This window comes from Humulus lupulus, chromosome X (genome assembly GCF_963169125.1).
Source record: "Humulus lupulus chromosome X, drHumLupu1.1, whole genome shotgun sequence".
Lineage (NCBI taxonomy): Eukaryota > Viridiplantae > Streptophyta > Magnoliopsida > Rosales > Cannabaceae > Humulus > Humulus lupulus.
The window spans coordinates 255,523,548-255,546,704 of record NC_084802.1 but is presented as its reverse complement, the minus strand read 5'-3'; positions in this window follow the sequence as shown (position 1 = coordinate 255,546,704).

Genomic DNA, 23,157 nt, shown 5'->3' with positions numbered 1-23,157 from the left:
CGCCGCCCCCACGCTCTCCATACTTAGGGCTGGTTGACTGACTCCTTGCTTTTACCTGCCACACGGAGCACCCGTGAGCCGAAGCCCAGCAAGAAAACCCAAATAACACATAACATATGCAAAAAAAATAGCTGGCAATAATTCACTGACACATAGGAAAACCATCATAATAAACAAGTACGGCCATGCCGCTCCCAAGGCCTTACCAAAGCCTGGAGTTTCGGTTCTCACCGCGAGGATAACTCATGTATCCCTTGGGTCCCACCCTGAATATAAGCATCCCATGTGCTGTGTGTTACTTTCGGCCCACGGCCGCCCCGGCCTATGCCGTACCCGGCCTCTGCCGCTCGTTTCATCATAATCACACATATAGTACATTCAAAATAAACATTCACACACATCACGGTTCATTTAAGGTTAAGAATTTGCACGTAATACAATCCGGGGCCACGCCCTACAATCACATAGTGGGGCCATGCCCTAAACTCGGGTGTTACGGTTTTCTTACCTGTAATCCGTGCTTTCCGATGCACCACGATCACGAGCACGGTCCTCTAGCACGAGCCTCTCCGAAATCCTAGTCACAACACACATAAAACACTTTTAATACTAACCAAACCCAAAACCACTTCCCGGGACCAATCCCGCACTCTTGGGACCTCTAAAACCTTAAAACAACCCCCCGGAGGCATCCCACGAACCCCCGGAGCTAAGACCTAAAATTGCCAAAAAGAGCTACCCTGAAAATTGCCTTGTGCCGCGGCACCACATCCTTGTGCCGCAGCACCCATCAGACAGAAGCTCCCTTGCCGCGGCACACAAAAACCCTGCCGCGGCACGCCTTTGCAGACCCAGAATTCTGGGTTTTTCCTGCAATTTTCCCCGAGCTTTAACCTCTCCAAATCATCCCAAACCAAAACCTAAACCCCAAAACTCAAATCCAAACATCATATGAACAATCTAACACCCCATAAACACTAGAATCAAATCCAAGACATCAATGCACACAAGATCCACTCCTTTGATTTCAAATTCAACAACCCAAACCAAAACCCATGAAAATCTTAACTCAAGCATTAAATTCCTCAACCAACACAGAAAACAAACTTAAATAAGCATAAGATCCTTACCTCAAGAGTAGAATCCACCCTAAAGTTTCCCTTGATCTCCTTCTAAGCTTCCCACTTCAGCCCCTTCTACACCTCTTCTTCTTTCTTCTTCTTTGCCCTAGCCTTTCTCTCCTCTTCTTTTCCTTCTCTTCTAATTTTATCAAAGCCACAAGTGACCCAAATGCCCAAACCGTACCCCCTAAATCCCAGCTGCATAAAGTCTATTTGCCTTGCCAAAAGACCAAATTACCCCTCCTTACTAATCCTTCTAAGCTAAACCTTCAAGGGTACTTAAGTCTTAACACTTTCATTTCAATTCTACCACTTCCTATCTTAAAACTTGTTACTCACAGCAGTTACAAATGGTTACCAAAATACCAATAACTAATCACTCTTTCTAAACTCAACTTATAAGATTCCCGAAGTACCCCTGGGCTCCTCCCGAGCCGGGTACAACATCCCGTTGTGACTTTTTAGACTAACTGGCTCTCTAGGACCGTCTCGATGCGTGCATCCTGATAAAACATCACACTTACATGGCACAATTCACATAGTACAATTATCACAGTTATGCCCTAACATGGCCAAGTTACAATCATGCTCATTTTAAGACAATCAGTTCTACATGCATACTGATTCACATAGTCATGCATCTCAAATAATCAAATAGTCATATAACGTGCAATAAATCATAATGATGCATTAAACTTAATAAAGTCACACACAAAATCCCATCATGCCCTCCAGGCACACTACTCCAGGCCCTTAAGCCTTAACACTGAATTTGGGTCGTTACAACTATCCCCTACTCATGAGAATTTCGTCCTCGAAATTTACCTGAACAACTCGGGATACCGCTCCCGCATATCTGATTCCAGTTCCCATGTCGCCTCTTCGACCTTGCTGTTTCTCCACAATACTTTAACCAAGGGGATGGTCTTGCTCCTCAAGACCTTGTCCTTCCTATCAAGGATCTGAACAGGCTTTTCTTCGTATGATAAGTCCCGATCCAACTCCAAGTTCTCATAACTCAACACATGAGTAGTGTCCGAAACATACTTCCGGAGCATGGATACATGAAACACATCATGAACCCCTGATAGAGCTGGAGGCATTGCTAACCTATAAGCCACCTCCCCAATTCGTTCTAGAACCTCAAATGGACCAACAAACCTGGGACTCAGCTTGCCCTGAACGCCAAATCATTTTACTCCTCTCAGGGGTGAAACCCTGAGGAATACATGATCCCCAACCTGGAATTCCACGCTTCTGCGTTTCTGGTCTGAATAACTCTTTTGGCGACTCTGGGAGGCGAGCATACGAGCTCTAATCTTCTCAAGTGCATCATTGGTCCTCTGAACCATTTCAGGACCTAAATACCTTCTCTCACCTGCCTCCTCCCAGTGAATCGGCGATCTGCACTTTCTTCCATACAGCATCTCATACGGAGCCACTCCGATAGTCGCCTGATAACTGTTATTGTACGAGAACTCGATCAGAGGGAGATACCTACTCCAAGATCCCTCAAAATCCAACACACAAGCTCGTAACATGTCCTCCAGTATTTGAATTGTCCTCTCAGACTGTCCATCCGTCTGAGGATGATAAGCGGTACTAAACCGAAGCAGCGTGCCCATTGCCTTCTGCAGGCTCTTCCAAAACTTGGAAGTGAAAGTGGGGTCTCTGTCGGATACTATCGACCTCGGAGCCCCATGAAGTCGAACAATCTCCTTAACATAAAGCTCTGCATACTGCTCCACAGTATAAGTCGTCTTCACAGGTAAGAAGTGGGCGGACTTCGTATACCTGTCCACAATCACCCATACCGAGTCATGCTGACCCACGGTCTTTGGCAATCCTACCACAAAGTCCATGGCAATATCTTCCCATTTCCACTCGGGAATCCCAAGAGGCTGTAATAATCCTGCTGGCCTCTGGTGTTCCGCCTTAATCTGCTGACAGGTTAGGCATCTAGCCACATAATCCACCACGTCCCTCTTCATGCCTGACCACCAATACAAAACCTTCAGGTCATGGTACATCTTCGTAGAACCTGGGTGCAAAGAGTAGGGAGTGGTATGAGACTCGTCCAGAATCTCTCGCCGAATGTCTGGATCAATCGGAACACAAATCCGTCCTTTGTACTTCAACAAACCCATCTCAGAAATAGAGAAGTCCTTAGCTGCTCCCGATAGGACATTCTCTCTACGTTCAACTAACTGGGGGTCCTTTCCCTGTGCTTCCTTAATCCTCTCGAGGAGTGTTGACTGAAGAGTAATGTTGGCTAACCTACCAACCACTAGCTCTATACCTGCTCTGGTCATCTCTCCTGCTAGTCTGTCAGATATCTGCCTCGAACTATACAACTGTCCTGGGCCCCTTCGGCTCAATGCATCAGCCACCACATTAGCCTTCCCAGGATGGTATAGGATATCACAATCGTAATCCTTTACCAGCTCTAGCCACCGCCTCTGGCGCATATTCAAGTCCTTCTGGGTAAAGAAATACTTTAGACTCTTGTGATCAGTGTATATCTCGCACCTCTCTCCATACAGATAGTGCCTCCAAACCTTAAGTGCGAATACCACTGCAGCTAATTCCAGGTCATGCGTGGGATCACTCTGCTCGTACTCCTTTAATTGCCTTGATGCGTACGCTATCACTTTCCCAGCCTGCATCAACACGCATCCCAGACCCTGTCTGGAAGCGTCACAGTAGACCACAAACTTCTCATTATCTGTTGGCAAGCTCAGCACTGGTGCAGTAATCAACCGCCGCTTCAGCTCTTTGAAGCTATTCTCGCATCGATCTGTCCACACAAACTTGGTCTTCTTCCTTGTCAATTCTGTCAACGGAGTAGCAATTCTGGAGAACCCCTCTACAAACCGCCGGTAGTAACCTGCTAGTCCAAGGAAACTTCTAACTTCAGGAACATTGCTGGGTCTAGGCCAATCTCTTACTGCTTCAGTCTTGCTTGGGTCGACTAGTAACCCATCCTTACTGATAATATGGCCTAGAAATGAAACTTGCGATAACCAGAACTCGCATTTGCTAAACTTAGCATATAACTTATGCTCTCTTAACCGATGCAACACCAGGCGCAGATGATTCTCATGCTCTGTCTCTGACTGGGAGTATACTAGGATATCATCAATAAACACAATCACGAACTTATCCAAGTAATCCTTAAAAATTCTGTTCATCAAATCCATAAATGACGCTGGGGCATTGGTTAATCCAAAGGACATAACCAGAAATTCATAATGCTCATACCGTGTCCGAAATGCAGTCTTTGGTATGTCCTCTTCTCTGATCCACAACTGATAGTAGCCTGATCGGAGATCAATCTTCGAAAACACTGAACTCCCTTGAAGTTGATCAAATAAATCGTCGATCCTAGGCAATGGGTACTTGTTCTTGATGGTCAACTTATTCAACTCCCTGTAATCGATGCACATCCTGAGCGATCCATCCTTTTTCTTAACAAATAAAACTGGAGCACCCCACGGCGAGAAACTCGGTCTGACAAACCCCAAATCAAGTAGTTCCTGTAGCTGAATCTTCAATTCCTTTAATTATGCTGGAGCCATTCTGTAAGGTGCCTTGGAAACTGGCTCTGCTCCCGGAGCCAACTCTATGACGAACTCAATCTCCCGCTGTGACGGCAACCCTGGTAGATCCGCTGGAAACAAGTCTGGAAACTCGCAGACAACTCTGGTTTCATTCGGTCCCACTGCCGCCACCTTAGAGGAATCCACTATACTTGCTAGGAATCCTATGCAACCCTCTTGCATCAGGTCTCTAGCCTTTAGTGCCGAGATCACAGGTACCCGCGGTCCATCCACCGTTCCCACAAACACAAAGGGTGCCTCGCCCTCCGGTTCAAAGGTCACCATTCGTCGCCTACAATCAATCATTGCTCCATACCGCGTCAACCAATCCATCCCTAGTATTATGTCAAAATCATCCATATCTAGTTCAATCAGGTCAACAAACAATTCTCTACCGTCTACCACTACTGGTAAGGCTCTAACCCACCTCCTAGAGACTACCAGCTCGCCTGTAGGCAATATAGTCTGAAAACCCCTAGCATACAAAATACTAGGTCTACACAGCTGATCAATCACTCTAGCAGAAACAAATGAGTGCGTAGCACCAGAATCAATCAATGCAGTGAACAAGGATCCAGCGCTAAAAATCTGACCTGTGACTACTGCTGGGCTGGCCTCTGCCTCAGTCTGAGTCAAGGTGAAAACCCTAGCAGGTGCGAGGCTGTCTCCCTGCCTAGGCTCCTCCTTCTTAGCCTGCGGGCAATCTTTCTTCAAGTGACTGGTGCTTCCACAAACAAAACATGCCCTGATGCCGGCACCCGCTCCAGAGGCGGACCGGCACTCGCCCTGATGCCGTCGCCTGCATCAAGGACACCATGGATAACTCCTCCAGTTGTCATTACTGCCCTGGCGGCCACCCACAGAACTGCGAACCCTCCTGTCAGAACCATAGGGAGTAAATGAGTCTGGTACTCTCCTCTTCAGCTCACTGGGGCCGCTGCCCCGACTAGGCCCAGAAGAAGAAGGCACTACCCTCCTGGTATCACGCCTAGCAGCGTTATCCTTCCAGATCTGATCCTCAGCCCTCTCAGCAGTGAGGGCCTTGTCTACCACTTGCGCATAGGTAGTCTCTGGAGCCATTGTAATACTCACGTCACGGGCGATCATTGCACCTAATCCCCGTACAAATCTGTCCCTTCTGGCCGTATCAGTCGGCACAAGCTCTGGCGCAAACTTCGCCAATCTATCAAATACCAAGGCGTACTCAGTGACAGATAACCTACCCTGAGTCAGACTGTTGAACTCATCCGCCTTCGCCGCTCGAACGGCTACGCTGTAGTATTTCTCGTTGAAAATGCTCTTGAATTCCTCCCAGGTCATAATAGCTGTATCCCTTCGCTGCCCTACAACCTCCCACCATATTCGTGCATCATGTCTAAGCATATAACTGGCACAATCAACCCTATCCCTTCCTTCAACCCTCATGAAGTCCAGGATTACCGACATTGTACTCATCCACTGCTCAGCCTGCAGTGGGTCTGCTCCCCCCTCAAAGGTAGGAGGTTGTTGTTTTCTGAATCTTTCATATAGAGGTTCCAACCTGTTCCCAGTCACAGGTTGAACCGGAGCCGGTACCACACTAGGCGGTGGTGGTATCACAGTGGCCGGTGGAGGAGCTGGTTGCCTGTACTGACTAAGCTCATCCTCTGTTCTCTTCAACCTAGCCTCCATCTCTGCTAAAATCTGTTGCCAGTTCTGAGGAGCAGGTGGAGGGTCCTGCCCCTGGTTATCATCCTCGGCCTGAATGCCGCGGAGTCTCGATGATTGGCGAGGCATTGCAACTAAATGCCTGCAATCAATGACACCGCTCATTAGGCATGATAACAAGGTCCAATTTCCACCTCTCAATCTCAACAACAACCAAGATTAATCGACCAAAGTGCCATACAAATATCATGCAGCATACAACGGGCCTTGCCCTGGCATCATGCATATGTTATTTCAATGATCATGCTCATAATAATTTAGGCAGGCACACAAAGCATTAAACACATATTCATGAATATATCAACCGATCATACCGAACTACCCTGAGTCGAGCTTTTCAATGGCAGCGTGCGTACATGTTCGGTCGATCTCCAGAACCAATAAACCTTGGCTCGCTCTGATACCAAGTTGTAACGCCCTACTACCTTAGAGCCGTTACTAAGTGAGTTTAAAACAGAAATTGTGCATTTAATTGACTCAAGTGGTTTCTAAAACCAAAAGTGTGAATAAACCAGAGTTTAAGGCTGTACTCTTTGAAAATGTTTAGTTTCATTAAAAACGTTAATTATAAAACATCTGGGATCCCAAAATAAGGTTTACAAAATATTTACAACTCAAAATAGATTTACACTTGATCAGCTATCAAAAGAATGGTTAAATACAGCCATATACAAAATGCCCCTAACCAAAGCAGTCGGGCAGGCCGAACATGTACGCGCCGCCCCCACGCTCTCCATACTCAGGGCCGGTTGACTGACTCCTTGCTTTTACCTGCCACACGGAGCACCCTTGAGCCGAAGCCCAGCAAGAAAACCCAAATAACACATAACATATGCAAAACAAATAGCTGGCAATAATTCACTGACACATAGGAAAACCATCATAATAAACAAGTACGGCCATGCCGCTCCCAAGGCCTTACCAAAGCCTGGAGTTTCGGTTCTCACCGCGAGGATAACTCATGTATCCCTTGGGTCCCACCCTGAATATAAGCATCCCATGTGCTGTGTGTTACTTTCGGCCCACGGCCGCCCCGGCCTATGCCGTACCCGGCCTCTGCCGCTCGTTTCATCATAATCACACATATAGTACATTCAAAATAAACATTCACACACATCACGGTTCATTTAAGGTTAAGCATTTGCACGTAATACAATCCGGGGCCACGCCCTACAATCACACAGTGGGGCCATGCCCTAAACTCGGGTGTTACGGTTTTCTTACCTGTAATCCGTGCTTTCCGATGCACCACGATCACGAGCACGGTCCTCTAGCACGAGCCTCTCCGAAATCCTAGTCACAACACACATAAAACACTTTTAATACTAACCAAACCCAAAACCACTTCCCGGGACCAATCCCGCACTCTCGGGACCTCTAAAACCTTAAAACAACACCTCGGAGGCATCCCACGAACCCCCGGAGCTAAGACCTAAAATTGCCAAAAAGAGCTACCCTGAAAATTGCCTTGTGCCGCGGCACCCATCAGACAGAAGCTCCCTTGCCGCGGCACACAAAAACCCTGCCGCGGCACGCCTTCGCAGACCCAGAATTCTGGGTTTTTCCTGCAATTTTCCCCGAGCTTTAACCTCTCCAAATCATCCCAAACCAAAACCTAAACCCCAAAACTCAAATCCAAACATCATATGAACAATCTAACACCCCATAAACAATAGAATCAAATCCAAGACATCAATGCACACAAGATCCACTCCTTTGATTTCAAATTCAACAACCCAAACCAAAACCCATGAAAATCTTAACTCAAGCATTAAATTCCTCAACCAACACAGAAAACAAACTTAAATAAGCATAAGATCCTTACCTCAAGAGTAGAATCCACCCTAAAGTTTCCCTTAATCTTCTTCTAAGCTTCCCACTTCAGCCCCTTCTACACCTCTTCTTCTTTCTTCTTCTTTGCCTTAGCCTTTCTCTCCTCTTCTTTTCCTTCTCTTCTAATTTTATCAAAGCCACAAGTGACCCAAATGCCCAAACCGTACCCCCTAAATCCCAGCTGCATAAAGTCTATTTGCCTTGCCAAAAGACCAAATTACCCCTCCTTACTAATCCTTCTAAGCTAAACCTTCAAGGGTACTTAAGTCTTAACACTTTCATTTCAATTCTACCACTTCCTATCTTAAAACTTGTTACTCACAGCAGTTACAAATGGTTACCAAAATACCAATAACTAATCACTCTTTCTAAACTCAACTTATAAGATTCCCGAAGTACCCCTGGGCTCCTCCCGAGCCGGGTACAACATCCCGTTGTGACTTTTTAGACTAACTGGCTCTCTAGGACCGTCTCGATGCGTGCATCCTGATAAAACATCAAACTTACATGGCACAATTCACATAGTACAATTATCACAGTTATGCCCTAACATGGCCAAGTTACAATCATGCTCATTTTAAGACAATCAGTTCTACATGCATACTGATTCACATAGTCATGCATCTCAAATAATCAAATAGTCATATAACGTGCAATAAATCATAATGATGCATTAAACTTAATAAAGTCACACACAAAATCCCATCATGCCCTCCAGGCACACTACTCCAGGCCCTTAAGCCTTAACACTGAATTTGGGTCGTTACAGTGGTGCCCAGATGTAGAGAATAAGGGGTAGTATGAGATTCATCCAGAATCTTTTGTGTTATCCCGGAGTCCATCGGAACGCAGATCTGATCCTTTTATCTCAACAAGCCCGTACTTGACACCGTATAGTCCTTAGCTACTCCAGCTAGGACTATGGCGTCTCAAATTTGCTAATAGGGCTTAGGGCCTTGATTAGCGTACCTGGAGGGAAATAAGTGATTTATTATTTTAATGTGTGAATTTGATGAGTATGTTATTAGAGATGCATGTTTAGGTGAATTAAATATGCATGTGGGCCCCATTTCGTTATTAGGGGCCTGTTTGTAATTTTAGCCCGTTGAGGGCATAAATGCAATATTTTTTATTATTGTGATCTTTACCACGTGCGAGTGGTATTATATTTGTGATGCACGATTTGAGACAGTCCTAGGGAGCGGTTTAGCTATAAAGTCACAATGGGGTCAAATACCCGACTCGAGGCGAGTCAAGGGGTATTTCGAGCATTAGACATTTTACTGAGTTATTAGGTTATGAAAATAAATATTTGGAGATATATTTGAAGTTAGAACGTTTAGGAGAGAATATCAGGGAAATTTACCATTTTGCCCTCGGGGACGTTTTTGGTACCCCGAGCCTTGGAGGTAACTTAAGAGACCTAAGTTAAGTAAGACAAAACTAAGGAAACATTCGAAAAATTGGTAAACCGACCCTCTCCCTATCACTTGGTGCTTCTCTCTCTTTAGAAGCTTGAAAACCTTGATGTATTGGAGAATTCTGGGCTTACTTATTAAGGAAATTGAAGCTGGCTGTGATTGAGGATTAGCTCAAGGGCAAAGCTATCAGTTGAGGTAAGGATCCTAACACTTAATTATCTAAGCTTATCTGAGTTTTACTAGAGTTACAATTTTATGCATGTGAGCTAAGTGGCGAATCACTCTTGATTGTCTAGATGAGTTTTGGGATTAGTTCTTGGTTAGCTTTTACTGTTGGGATCATTTTAGAATTGCTATGGTGATTAAACTGAATTGATAGTTTAGTTTTGGGGTAAATTGGCTTGCTTTTAGATGTGAAAATAGGGGATTTTTCTGGGTTTGAAGGGTTGGGCCGCGACATTGTTCTTGGTGAGTCGTGGCCCTCTCGAACGTTTGGGAGGCCAGGAAGAGGGGCGGGCCGTGGCGCCCTATAGGTTGAGCCGCGGTGCGCATAGGCTGAAAAGGGGGCTTGGGTTTCTAGTTGAGGCAGGCCGCGGCACAAGGCCTTGGGGCTGCGACGCTTAGTGGGTTTCTGGACCCTGAGAAGGTTTTAGGCTCTGGAATCCAAAATTTAAGGCTCGACATGGATTTTATCACCCGGATTTATAGAATTCAAGGTCCCAGAGACTAGAATTATAACCCAAAGTTATTTAATGGATTAGAACTTGATGGATGGATGTTGTTGATACGTTGTGACTAGGTTGTCAGCGAGGCTCAGACTAGGGGACTGTGCTCGGGATATTGGTGCTCGAAAAGCTCAGGACACAGGTAAGAAAAATGATGTACCCATAGAGCAGGGCGTGGCCCTATAGTTTGTGTTGCAAGGCACGACCTTATGTGTTTGTGATGCAGGGCATAGCCCTATTGTGTATTCTTGTATTTGTTTAAGTGTTTGTTAGGTTTATGCTATGTGTTGCATATCTGTAAATGTACGAAAAGGGCCGAGAACGGCAAAGACAGAGAATGGCAAGGCCGGGTACGGCAAAGGACTGGGAATGACATCAAGCATGTGGAGTGCAAGGCCGAGTACAGCAAGAGGCCGGAAGCGGCATTAAGCACACGGAGTGCAAGTCACTAGGGTGAGACCCTTGCTGAGACATCCTCACAGTGTAGACCGCGAACCCAGGGCCTGGTAAAGCGCCTGGGACGGCATGGCTGTTATGTGTTTAGTCTGTTGGCGGTTTTGTTATATGCTGATTGATAGTAGTGCATATGTTGATTGCTTGTGTGGAGTTTTCTTGCTGGGATTCAGCTCACGGGTGCTCTGTCGTGCAGGTAAGGGCATGGGAAAGGTCGATCAACCATGAGTACGAGGAGCGTGAAGCGGCGTGTACATGTTCGGCCTGCCTGGCTGCCACGACCAGGGATATTTTTGGGAGATGTTTTGTATTAGCCTGAATTTTGTTGTTTAGTTGACTTTAAACATATTTTGAGTTGTAAATATTTCTAAACAGTATTTTGGGATCCCAAATGTATAACGCTTTATAATTTTCAGTGAATGACTGCTTTATCAAATTACATGATTTTTATTATAGTTTAGATACACATTTAACCTAAAACCTTGATTAGCGAGTTAATTGCACGTTTTAAACTCACTTAGTAACGACTCTAAGAAAATAGGGCGTTACAAGGACGTTCCCTCTAATCTACTCCAACTGTGGATCATCTAACTGTTTCTCCTTAATCCTCTCTAAAAGAGTAGACTGTAGGGTGATGTTGGCTAGCTGACCCACAACTAACTCAATTCCTGCTCTAGCTATATCGTCTGCCAACTTCCTTAATATCTTCCTGACACTATATAACTATCCCAGACTCTTCTGTCTTAAGGCATCTGCTTCCACGTTGGCCTTCCCAGGGTGATAGAGAATCTCACAATCATAATCCTTGACCAGCTCTAACCAATGTCTTTGCTTGATGTTCAGATCCTTCTTGGTGAAGAAGTATTTTAAACTCTTGTGGTCAGTGTATAACTCACATTTCTCACCATACAAGTAGTGCCGCCACACCTTCAGTGCAAAAACCACTGCTGCAAGTTATAAGTCATGTGTGGGGTATCTCTGCTCATACTCCTTCAACTGACGTGATGCATCGGCAATCACCTTCCCTATCTGCATAAGAACACAACCCAGACCCTGCCTTGAGGCGTGACAATAAACTACAAACTTGTCCCGTTCTGATATGTTCTACCCAGTTTTGATCACCCCCTAACTATGTCTCTTTAATTAGAATGACCGAAATTCCCTTTGTACTAACCCAGCCCCCTAATTTCCCTTAAGGGAAAAATGGTCATTAACCCTGGTTCCTGCTAATTCCTTGAGTCATCCTACCAATTCCCAATTAATTCCGTCATGTCCAACTAATTACCAAATACTTACCCATTACTCGATATATCCCAAATATATGTTAAGTTTCCCAAAATACCCCTAGGCTCACCCTGAGCCAGGTATTAAACCCTACTTGACAATTATGCTAATCCACTCACTAGGATAGCCTCGAGCCATATACTTCAAATATATCCACATAATAATGTGGTCTCAACCATTTAACACATATAATCACATTAATGCCCTTAACGGGCCAAAATTACAGATATGCCCTTATAAACAAGAACGGACCCACATGCATATTTAATACTCATAAATATGGATATAAATATATTCATATCATCATATATATATCATGCATGCCACATAGTCACGCATTTAATCAATTAATCACAAATATATCCAATTATGCCCTCCTGGCACACTAACCAGGGCACTAAACCCTATTAGCATTTTTGGGTTGTTACAACTATCCCCTCCTACTGAGAATTTCATCCTCGAATTTACCTAAATAACTCAGGATACTGATCCTGCATAGCTAACTCAAGCTCCTAGGTCGCTTCCTTAACCTTGCTATTCCTCCATAAGACTTTGACTAGAGGAATCGTCTTGTTCCTCAAAACTTTATCCTTCCTATCTAGGTTTTGCACTGGTCGATCCTCATACGATAAATCGGTCTGTAGCTCTAGACCCTCATATCCCAATACATGAATCGTATCTGAGATGTACTTCTGAAGCATAGAGATGTTGAATACGTCATGAAGTCTTGATAATGACGGTGGCAGAGCCAGTCTATAACCTACATTTCCTTACATATAACATATCGGATGGAGCTACTCTAATTGTTGATTGATAACTGTTGTTGTACGAAATCTCAATCAACGGGAGGTACTTACACCAAGATCTCTCGAAGTCTAGCACACACGCTCTAAGCATGTCCTCCAATATCTGAATGGTCCTCTCAGACTGTTCGTCTGTCTGAGGATGAAAGGATGTGCTGAACTTCAACTGAGTTCCCATAGCCTTCTGCAACCCACCCCAAAACTTGGAGGTGAATATGGGATCCATGTCTGATACTATAGATTTAGGAACTCCATGAAGACTTACAATCTCCCTTACATATAACTCTGCATACTGATCTACTATATAGGTCGTTCTCACTGGTAGAAAGTGAGCTAACTTGGTGTATCTGTCTACTATCATCCACACTGAGTCGTGTAGCCCCACTGTCTTGGGTAAACCTCCTATGAAATCCATAGTAATATCTTCCCACTTCCACTCAGGAATACCCAAAGGCTGTAATAACCCCGCTGGTCGCTGATGTTCAGCCTTTACCTACTGATAGGTTAAACATTTGGCTAAGTATTCATCCATATCCTTCTTCATCCCAGGAAACCAGTACAAAGTCCGTAGATCCTGATACATCTTCGTGGTTCCTTGACGGAGTGAGTATGGTGTAGTATGGGATTCATCACGTATCTCTCATCTAATACCCATATCCTTCAGAACACAGATCCGACCCTTATACTGCAGTAAACCCGTCTCTGAAATAGAGTAATCCTTAGCCACTCCAGCTAGGAAATTCCCTCTAACCTCCTACAATTGTGCATCATCCATCTGACCCTCTCTTATCCTCTCCAGGGGGTAGACTGTAAAGTAATATTGGCCAACCAGCCCACAACTAGCTCTATCCTTGCTCTAGCCATCTCTTCTGCTAATTCCTTTGATATCTGCTTCGAACTAAACAACTGTCCGGGGCCCCTCCGGCTCAACGCATTTGCCACTACATTGGCTTTTCCTGAGTGGTAAATGATTTCATAGTCGTAATCCTTCACCAATTCCAGCCAACGTCTCTATCTCATGTTTAAGTCCTTCTGGGTGAAGAAATACTTCAAACTCTTATGATTGGTGTATATCTCACACTTCTCCCCATACAAATAATGTCGCCATACTTTCAGTACAAACACCACTGCTGCTAGTTCCAAATCATGGGTAGGATACCGCTGCTCATACTCCTTCAGCTGCTGCAACGCATAGGCAATAACCTTCTCATTCTGCATCAACACGCATCCCAATCCCAGTCTTGATGCGTCACAATACACCACAAACTTCCCTCCCTCTGAAGAGAGGCTCAACACTGAAGCAGTAATCAATCGTCGCTTCAACTCATAAAAGCTACCCTCACACTTGTCTGACCAGGTAAACCTCAGATTCTTCCATGTCAACTCAGTCAATGGTGTGGCAATCTTTGAAAACCCTTCCACGAAGCTCTAACCTCTGAGGCATTCCTTGGCCAGATCTACCTTAATCCCATCTCCACTAACAATGTGTCCAAGGAATGTCACTTCTGGTAACCAGAATTCACACTTCTTAAACTTAGCATACAACCGATGCTCTCTCAATCTCTGTAATACCCGTCAAAGTTGCTACTCATGCTCTGCCTCTGGACTGGAATAAACTAGAATGTCGTTGATGAAGACAATCACAAATTAATCCAAGAAATCCTTGAACACCCTGTTCATCAGATCCATAAACGCTACTGGGGCATTGGTCAAACCAAACGACATGACCAAGAACTCATAATGCCCATACCTTGTACAAAAGGCCATCTTCGGAATATCCTCGTCCTTGATCCTCAGCTGGTGATAACCAGATTGAAGATCAATCTTCGAGAATACCGTCTTACCCTGCAACTGGTCAAACAAGTCATCTATCCTTGGTAGGGAGTACTTGTTCTTGATGGTAAACTTGTTCAACTCCCTGTAGACTATACGCATTCTCAGAGTCCCATCCTCTTCTTCACAAATAAAACCAGAGCACCCAATGGCGAGAAGCTAGGTCTGATAAATCCCAAGTCTAGAAGCTCTTGCAACTGTTTCTTCAACTCCTTTTGCTCTCCTGGAGCCATCCTATACGGTGCCCTCAACACTGGCTCTATACCCGGCGCTAACTCAATAACAAGCTGAATCTCCCTGTGCGGCGGTAGTCCTGGTAAATCCCCAGGAAACACATCCAAGAACTCGCATACCGGTCTAGTCTCTCTCGGCCCCACTGGCCTAACCCTAGTGGTATCCACCACATTAGCTAAGGAACCTATACAACCTCCTTGTAATAGGTCCCTAGCCCTCAACACTGATATAAATGGAACGCGGGGTCCATGCATAGCACCCACAAAAACAAACGGGTCCTCACCCTCAGGCTCAAAAGACACCATCTTCTTCCTGAAATCTATAGTGGGCCCGTATCTAACTAGCCAATCTATCCCCAAAATCATATTAAAATCATCCATACCTAACTCAATCAAATCTATTGAAAGTTCCCTACTATCCACCCTCATTTATAGTGTTATAATCTGTCTCCTAGAAACTACCAGCTCCCCTGTAGGCAGTATAGTCCCAAACCCCGCAGTATAATACTCACTAAGTCTACACAGTCTATCAATCACTTTACTAGAAACAAATGAATGTGTAGCACCAGAGTCAATCAATACAGTATATGAAGAGCCAGCGCTAGAAAGCTGACATGTCACTACCGAGGAACAAGCCTCAGTGTAATGCCCTGGATAGCCAAGACCGTTACACTGTGTGTTTATAAAGGGGCAAGACTTGCTAATCAAGTCATTTAGTTAGAAATGTGTTACTGAAACTATAATTGAACTAGGGTTAAAAGATTTCGGTTACAAAAGTTACATTTCATATAATCAAACATTTTGAACATGGGATCCCATTAGTAATAACGTTTAAAAGACAGTTTACAAAAAAATCAGAATAATAGTACAACTACTAGCCACTCTGAGGGCAAAACAAACATTTAGGCTTTCCCCGTCCTGTACTATTCCTCGGCCGTGGCGGCCGATCAACTGACTATGTACATTCAGCCCCAAAGCTCTCCAACTCAGGACTGGTCCACTTTGCCCTTGCCTTTACCTGCACCACGTAGCACCCGTGAGCCAAGGCCCAACAAGAAACCAGGGTCGACGCCCTTAGGTCGCACCTTCTATTTATATCCCACTGACTCCGGCCCGCTTAAACCGAGCTCAGTGAATATTAAGCTGTCCTCAGCTACCAGTGGCCGAACCGCGCCATGTGCGCAAATATTGATTCTGGCACTCTTAGGCTGTTTATCATATGTCCCATGGCATAATACCATCTATGAAATCATATAGATATAGGGAGCTCTTAGTCCCAATATAATCTCAAAATCGGGTGCAGTTTTCTTACCTTTGATTTTGTTAGCTTGATTAGTGAAATTGACCCTCAAGCAAGATCCCGTTCGAGCCCTGGCACGCACCTAGTCACTATAACGACCCAATTTCGCTAATAAGGCTTAAGGGCCTTGATTAGCGTGCCAGGAGGGCATGACGGGATTTATGTGTGATATTTATAAATTAAATGCATGATTGTGATTTAAAACATGTTATATGACTATTTGTTTATCTGAGATGCATGACTATGTATATTAGTATGCATGTAGGCCCGGATCGTGTTAGAAGGGCATAATTATAATTTTGGCCATGTTAGGCATAACTGTATTGATATGTGATGATTGTTGAGACCACACCGTGATGTGGATGTTTCTGTGATTTGTGACTCGAGGCGATCCCAGTGAGCAGGCTAGCGGAAAGTCTTAGCGGGAATTTATACCCGGCTCGGGGCGAGCCTGGGGGTATGAACAGGAATTCAGAGGATAGAGTGAGATGTACCTTGATGATGGGGAGTACTTATTTGATGGTGTATCAGGTGTTGGGAAGCAACGGGAAAATATTAGGGACACTTGAGGAATTAGTGGGAATTTGGGTAATATGACTAAAAAGCCCCTTTATGGACTTAAAGGTTTAGAATTTAATAGGGTGGGAATTTTGGTCATTTGGCCTTTAAAGATAGATTTTTAAGGCTTTATATTGTGAGTGGGATTGTTAGAGAGTGTGAATGCTGAAGGAAAGAAAGAAATAAAGGAAAGAAGGAAAAGTAGAGGGAAAACAGAGGGGTGGTTCGGTTGTGCACTCTTGCACCATTTTCCCTCCATTTTTCTTGGAGCAAAGCTTGGTGGAGAGCAATGATAGGCTGAGCATCAAGGATCTTGGGTTAGGCTTGAGGATTGGCTAGGGGTTAGCAAGATCACATCAGAAGTTTGAGGTAAGTTCTTGGAGATTTCTGTTTTAGGGTTTTGGCTGGTTTGAGCTGTGTTTTGAACTGAGTTGTTGGGAACTTTAGGGGATTTCTGGGCAAGCTTTGAGGATGAACAAGCTAAGGAGGCCTAGGGTTGAATCAAGGTCGAAATTGCATCAATGGTAAGAATTCTAAGCCTTTAACTTTGTTGTTGAATGAATTTTTGGTTTTTGAGCTCATCATGATAGATTTTGAGATTTGGGTTAAATGTGATTGGGTTTTGAGTTCTTGTGATGCTTGGGATGAGTGTGGAGTGTGTATAAGCTTGATTTTGGGTTTGAAAAAGGTTTGGACAAGTTTGGAGTTGAAATGGGAGGAGAAAATCGCAAGATGCGATTTTTGGTTCTGCTGGGCTGCAACTAGCGCTAGTCAGTGGGTGCTGTAGCACTAGCCCCTGTTCTGGGGGGAGTGTTCTGCTTGTAGCGCTACAGCGCCCTCTTTAGAGCGCTGTAGCGCTGCACTGTTCACAGAGGTGAATTTTTGGGTTTTTATGAGGGATTTTGACCTAGGGTTCGGGGCTCGATTCCGCCACTTTGTTTTGGGGATTTGGGACTTCCCGGGGGCTCGGGATTGGTCCCGAGGCTAGGTATTCGGACTTGGGGTTCGGTGTTGACTTTGACCTATGTTTGTGCCTAGGTGTGCGCTAAGGCTCGAGTGGGATCGTGCTCAAGGAGTTAGGTGATCTAAGCTATTGATTGGAAAGGTAAGAAAACGGTAACACCCGATAATAGGGCATGGCCCCACTGTGTGATTGTAGGGCATGGCCCCGGATTGTATTATGTGTAAATGTTTAACTTTAAATGAACCGTGATATGTGTGAATGTTTATTTCGAATGTACTATATGTGTGATTATGATGAAATGAACGGCAAGGGCCGAAAGTAACACCTAGCACATGGGATGCTATATTCAGGGTGGGACCCAAGGGATACATGAGTTATCCTCGTGGTGAGAACCGATACCCCAGGCTTCGGTAAGGCTCTGGGGCGGCATGGACGTGTTTGCTTAGTCTAATGGTTGACTTGTTTATTTGTGGATTATCTGATATGATTAACCATATATATTTGCATATGTTATGTTCTGCATGAGTTTTCTTGCTGGGCTTCGGCTCACGGGTGCTCCGTGTTGCAGGTAGGGCAAAGACTGAATCAACCAACCATGAGTACGGAGAGCGTGAAGCGACGCGTACATGTTTGGCCTGCCCGACTGCTTTGGTTGGGGGTTTATTTGAAAATGGCTGTAATAATCTATGATTTTGTAACTGATCAACTGTAAACTTATTTCAAGATGTAAATAGTTTTCAAACCTTATTTTGGGATCCCAATTGTCTAATACTAGAAGTTTTTATTGAGTCAACGCATTTTCAAAGATTACAGCCTTAACTTTTAATCAGTCACACTTTGTTCAAAACCTCGGTTAGCGAGTTCATTGCACTGTTTCGTCTTAAAAACTCACTTAGTAACGGCTCTAAGGATGTAGGGCGTTACAGTCACAGCCATAAGTTATAACCATCACTAATCTTCAATTCCAAAACCTAGCCTCGGGACCTATCCCGAGCCCTCGTGAAGCCCTAATTCCACCAAACGAGGTGGTGGAATCAAACCCCAAGCCCCCGGGCAAAAAATCTAAGAAATAACCCAAAAACCCTCTTCTGCAAACAGGGTAGCGCTACAGTGCTACAAAGAGGGTGCTATAGCGCCAAACACAGAGCCAAAAAGCTCCCAGACCATTAGGCCTAGCACTGTAGCGCCCAAAGGCTAGCGCTATAGCGCTAGCCACAGCACAGCCAAACCCTGGTTTTCTTCCTTCGATTTTCCCCGAGCCAAACCTCTACAAAATCCTTCCAAGCTTCAACCAAACACAAAAACAAGCCTACCATCATCTATAACTCACCCCATATGACCCAACCATATGAAACTTAAGAACATGCACCCAAAATTAAGAAAATGCCATGATTGAGCTTGAAGCTCAAACTCAACAAAACACCAGAAATTTCAGAATTTTAAAGCTACAATTTAATGCCTTTGATGGAGAATTTTGACCTAGGTTATCTCTAGTATCCTTTCAGCCTCAACCCCTTCTCTTCCTCAAGCTTATCCCCCTTGATTCCATCCAAAACTCAAGTTTAGAAAACCATTTCATCTAAAACCAGAAACTCAAGAAAAGAACCTTAAAACTTACCTCAATTGGATTGAATTCTAGTAAGACCTCCTAGTTTCACCAAGAACCTAAAGTGCTAAACTTGACCTAATCCTCCTCTGAACCACAACTCCAAGAATTCACAAGAAATGGTGCAAGAAGAATAATAAACCGAGAAAGAGAAAAAAGGTAACTTAGGAGTTTTGTTTTCCTCTCTTTTCTTTTGTCTCTTTCCCTTTTTCTTTCAGCTTCTAACATTCTCTAAACAGTCCACTGAGTGTATAAAGGTTGAATATGACTTATCCTCTTATTAACCAAATGAACATATTGCCCTCCCAATAAATACTAAGCCTTTAAGTTATTCTAAGGGCATTTTGGTCATTACTCCCAATTCCCGCTAATTCCTCGAGAGTTCTTAACAATTACTGCTTAAATCCCGACACCTAACTAATCACCAATTATATTCCTCGATGTCAAATAGTCTCCAATATATTTCCTATATTCCCATAAATACCCCCAGGCTCACCCTGAGCCAGGTATAAATCCCTGCCGTGACTTTATCGCTAAACTGCTCACTAGGATCGCCTTAAGTCACAAGCTGCAGATATATCCACATAATAATGTGGTCTCAACAATTTATTACAAATATTTACATTTATGCCCTCAACGGGCCAAAATTACGAATATGCCTTTATAACCTAATCAGAGCCTACATGCATACTAGTACACATAGTCATGCGTCACATATATCCCAATAATCATATAAGCATGCTTATCACATAATCATGCATTAAATCATTTAAATCACACATAATCCAGTTATGCCCTCTCGGCACACTAATCAAGGCCCTTAAGCCTTATTAGTAATTTAGGTCGTTACACTCAGCCTCTGCCTATGTCAAGGTGAACACCCGAGCTAGAGTTAAGCTATCCACCTTCCCTAGTTCCCCCTTCTTCAATGTCGGTCAGTCTTTCTTGAGGTGTCCAACCATCCCACACACGTAACAAGCCTTGGCCCAACATTCGCCCAAATGGCGCTGCCTACATCTAGTGCGCTTTGAATAGCTTCTCCAGGACTCACCACCTCCTTGGCGGCCACACTGGGCACCCCGACCCCTCCTATCAGGACCAGCAGTGGTCAAGGTGTCAGGGGTCTTCCTCTTCTGATCACTGGGGCCTCCGCCCCTACTATATCCTGTATATAGAGGCACTGCCCTGCGAACATCCCGTCTTGAGCGTTCTCCCTCCGGATCTGCTCTCCGCCTCCTCTGCAGTGAGGGCCTTCTCAACCACTTGGGCATAGGTCGTCTCCCCAGATACTGATGTGATCCTCACATCTCGGGCTATTATAACATTAAGCCCTCGAACAAATTTATCCTATCTAGCTGCGTTTGTAGGCACTAGATCTGGTGCAAACTTTGCTAGCCTATTAAATTTTAGGGCATATTCAGTAACTATCATGCTGCCCTGAACCAACCCAGTAAACTCATTCACCTTTGCTACCCTGACGGCAATATTATAATATTTCTGGTTGAACATATCTCTTAACCCATCCCAACTCATAGCAGAAACATCTCGAGTCTGTGATGCCACCTCCCACCAAATACGGGCATCCTCTCAAAGCATATAGGTGGCACAGGCCACCCTGCCATTACCTTCCACCCTCATAAAGTCCAGGATGGAGGTGATCATACTCATCCACTGTAACGCCCTACTTCCTTAGAGCCGTTACTAAGTGAGTTTAAAAACGTGCTTTTAGCTCGCTATTGAGGTTTAAAATCAAATAGTGTAAGTAAGCCATAAACAAAGAAAAGACTCGAGAAATAGTAGTTTCCATTGATAAATATAAAAAGTTTACACTTGGGATCCCAAAATAAAGTTTAGAAACATTTACAACATAAAAACTGTACTAAGTCAGCTAAACGACAAAATCTAAGTTCATTTATAAGCATCTCACAAAATCCTCTGGCCGTGGCAGCCAGGTTGGTCGAACATGTACACGCCGCCTCACGCCTGCTTTACTCATGGTTGGTTGATCTTCTCCTTACCCTTACCAGCACCACAGAGCATCTGTGAGCCAAAGCCCAGCAAGAAAACCCACAAACAGATAACATATGCAACACATAATAAAGCATATAAAGAGGCCACCAATGGCTAAACACATACGGCCTAGCCGTCCCAGGCGTTTATCAAGCCCTGGGTTCGCGGACCACACCGTGAGGATATCCCAGGTATCCTTCTAGGGACTCGCCCTGGCAACTCGCACTCCACGTGCTCAACGCTGCTCTCGGCATCTTGCCGTTCCCGACCTTGCACTCAACGTGCCCAATGCCATTCCCGGACCTTCGCCGTTCTCGGTCTACACCGTTCCCGGCTCAAGTCGACCATTCACATCATAATATACATAGCATAACGAGCAAGTATAGAATTCTAGCATAATCAGATAAAGGGCTACGCCCCGCAGTCCTAACATTTTGGGCTCGACCTTGCATATCAATTCTATTCAAACACATTGGGCTCAGCCCTACACACAAGCTCTATGGGAACAAGGGTTCTCTTACTTGAGTTCTGAGCTTTCTGGGCACCGATGCCCCGAGCACAGTCCTCTAACCTGAGCCTTGCCTAAACCCTAGTCACAACACATTAACAATGTTCATCCATCAAATTCTAATCCAATAAATAACTTAGAGCCATAACCCTAACCTCCGGGTCCTTGAATTCTATCAATCCGGGTGATAAAATCCATCCCGAGCCTTACCCCTTGAGTTCCCAAGCCAAAAATACCCTTAAAACCCAATCTGGCACAAAGGGCCGCGGCCCCACCCACAAGAGCCGCGGCTAGCCTCGAAACAGAGGCTAGCACCTCACTGACCCCCACACGGGCCATGGCGCGCATGAGCTTCTCGGCCTTCCATGGCCGCGCGCGCACACGGGCCGCGACGCACCCCTCCTAGGGCCGCAGCTCTCACCTCCGAACCCAGAATTTTCCATCTTCTTCCCTACCTTTTCCTCAAGCTAACTCATTCAAAACCTACTTAATGAACCCAGATAAATAACACATGAATACCAGCTCAATATCAACACTAAAACCCATCAGAAATCTGCTCCAAAATCCAACTAGAATACCCAAAAACATATTAAGCTTAACTAACATGCATGCTCTAGCAAACCAGCAACAATTCTCAACATAGTCCAAATAATTAGACCTTACCTTGCTGAACTCAATCCCAGAAGTTGATCTTCAATCGTCAAGCTTTAAACTCCTAAGTTTCCTCAGCCAATTCCTTGCTTAAGCTAGTTTCCACCAAAGTTCCCTTGAGTTTTGTCTTAGGGAGTGAAAGAGAAAGAGAGATAAGATTTATCTTCAGCTGGGAGAAGGTGAGTTGGTTCCTAAGTCTTCTAAAAGATTCCCTCCCTTGTTTTTATTAACTTAAGTCTAAAGGACTACCTCAAGGCTCGGGGTACCAAAACGTCCCCGAGGGCAAAATGGTAAATTTCCCTAATATTCCCGCCTAGACATTCTATCCTCAAATATATCTCCAAATATTTATTTTCATGTCCCGATAACCCCATAACTCATCTAATACCCAAGTTACCCCTCGAATCGCCCCGTGTCCCAATCTTGACCCCGTTGTGGCACCCCGGCTAACCGCTCCCCAGGACTGTCTCGGATCGTGCTGTACAGACATATCACACATATACAACATTTATCTCATTTATCACACTTATGGCCCTAATATCCAGACG